Genomic DNA, 2,366 nt, shown 5'->3' with positions numbered 1-2,366 from the left:
GCTGAATAATAATAATAATAATAATAATAATAATAATAATAATAATAATAATAATAATAATAATAATAACAACAACAACAACAGCAGCAGCAACAACAACAACAACAACAACAACAATAATAATAATAATAATAATAATAATAATAATAATAATAATAATAATAATAATACCCCGGAAGGTGCTGGAAAAATAAGAGGTGTTACCTTAATTCACTGTAGTACATCTCTAGCGTTAGAAGCTATGCATGGTCAATGATGATGATAATATCGAAAAATACCTTAGGAATGAGAACCCAGGTTCGAAATTTCCCCAAGACACCTGAAGAAGGCTGGAGGGTATATCAGCCGAAACGTTATGTCAACAACAAACAAGATGAGGACAAATATCACTCAAATGTAAATAATGTACACAATTCCTCGTCTCTTAAATATAGAAGAGATAAGGAATATATATATATATATATATAAAGAGAGAGAGAGAGAGAGAGAGAGCGAGAGAGAGATACTCTTTTACTCATTTATTTGTTTCAGTCATTTGACTGTGACCATGCTGGAGCACCGCCTTTAGTCGAGCAAATTGACCCCAGGACTTATTCTTTGTAAGCCAAGTACTTTTTCTATCGGTCACTTTGGCCGAACTGTTAAGTTACGGGGAGGTAAACACATTACCATTGATTGTCAAGCGATAGTGGGGGGGGGAGACACAGACAAGCAAACACACACATACACACACATACACACACACATATATGTACATGGGTTGTACAGAATAACACCTTAAAATTTCAAACAATTTTATTTTAGTATGGGGTAGGTCCACTTTTGGCAGTAATTATAGCTTCAATTCTGTGAGGTATGGACTCGTACACAGTTTGAATTGTTTCCAAAGGAATTTTGTCCATTTTTCAGCTAAAACAGTCTCCAGTTCTTGTAGTGATGATGGTGGATGATATTGACTCCTTACTTGTTTTTCTAAAATGCACCATAAATGTTCAATAATAATAAGATCTGGGGACTGTGGTTGCCAGATAAGATGTTCAACTTCACTAGAATGTTCCTCGTGCCATTCAGTAACAACTTTAGCTGTGTGAATTGGTGCATTTTCATCCTGAAAGATTGCGTTTACCTCTGGAAACAGTTCCGCAACCATGGGTTGAATTTGATAAAAGGCTTAAATAGTCTTGGCTATTAATTCTGCCATGAAGGGAAACCATTGGGTCGGCGGATTTCCAAGATATATCCTACCAGATTACCACAGAGCCTCCTCCATATTTAACAGTTGGAAGATGGCGGTCTGTGTCAAATGCTAATTTTGACTGTCCCCATGCGTATACACGGCCGGTGGTCGGAAATAAGGTAAAGGGTGACTCTCCCGAGAAAATAGCATTCTTCCACTGCTCTAGGGACCAATTCAGAAGGTTTTTACTCCACTCTAAATGCTTTGCAACGTTTGTTTTTGAAAGTAGGGGTTTTCTGATTGCAGTCCTCCCATGAAATCCGGCTTTGTGCAGCTCCCGGCGAACAGTTTTTTGTGGAAACTGGATTCTTGAGGTGGTCATTAAGCTCTGCAGTAATTTTGGGAGCTGTACTTTTGTGATCCTTTCTAACAATTCGCGTATGAGTCCGACGGTCCCTATCTGACAGTTTTTGTTTTCTTCCGGAGTTTTGCTTCGACGATGAAGTTTTTCCCTCTTTCTCAAAGACTGTCACTACTTTCGAGACAGTATTTCTTGATACACCATACATTTCGGCTGTTTTCGTTACGCTAGCGCCTGTCATACGAGCATCAACAATTTGACCTCTTTGAAAGTCCGATAGTTCTGTCATTTTAATGAATTTTAATTACATTTTTCTGATGATATTTGAAAAGAAACAGCAATTGTAGCAAAACATATTAAGCAACACTAATAGTAAGTCAAAAAATCATAGAAATAAACAAGGTTTTGACGGCTTTATAGATATTTCAAAATTATGATGCTATGATGCAAGGTGTTTCCACTATTTTGTCCAACCCCTGTATATATACACAAAGTGGTGTCTGTATGGATGTACCTGATGTGATACAGACTGCAAAATGGATGCAACATATGTTGCACGGAGTTCTACCCATAAGAGACAGTAGCAAGATGAGTCGAAACGAACGTTGTAAAAAATAAAAGCTAATGCCAAATCCATTTTCTGGTTACATAATTAATTATCTTATATTAGCATGGCCCCTGCGCAAGGATGACACGCAAATTCGTGAAGCGTTCCATATTTTTCTAAAAGGCGGTGCTCCAGCATGGTTGCAGTCAAATGACTGAAACAAGTAAAATAATAGAAGACATATATATATATATATGCATACATACGTATATATATATATA

General features: G+C 36.8%; 1 pseudogene; it reads left to right on the top strand.

The window, feature by feature from the left end:
• Positions 1-2,169: 2,169 nt before the first annotated feature.
• On the top strand, positions 2,170-2,261 carry LOC128250138 (U6 spliceosomal RNA; annotated as a pseudogene).
• Positions 2,262-2,366: the final 105 nt, after the last annotated feature.

The sequence above is a fragment of the Octopus bimaculoides genome, chromosome 1, assembly GCF_001194135.2.
Source record: "Octopus bimaculoides isolate UCB-OBI-ISO-001 chromosome 1, ASM119413v2, whole genome shotgun sequence".
Classification (NCBI taxonomy): domain Eukaryota; kingdom Metazoa; phylum Mollusca; class Cephalopoda; order Octopoda; family Octopodidae; genus Octopus; species Octopus bimaculoides.
The sequence above is the reverse complement of the archived record's forward strand: the minus strand, read 5'-3'. Positions and strand labels throughout refer to the sequence as shown.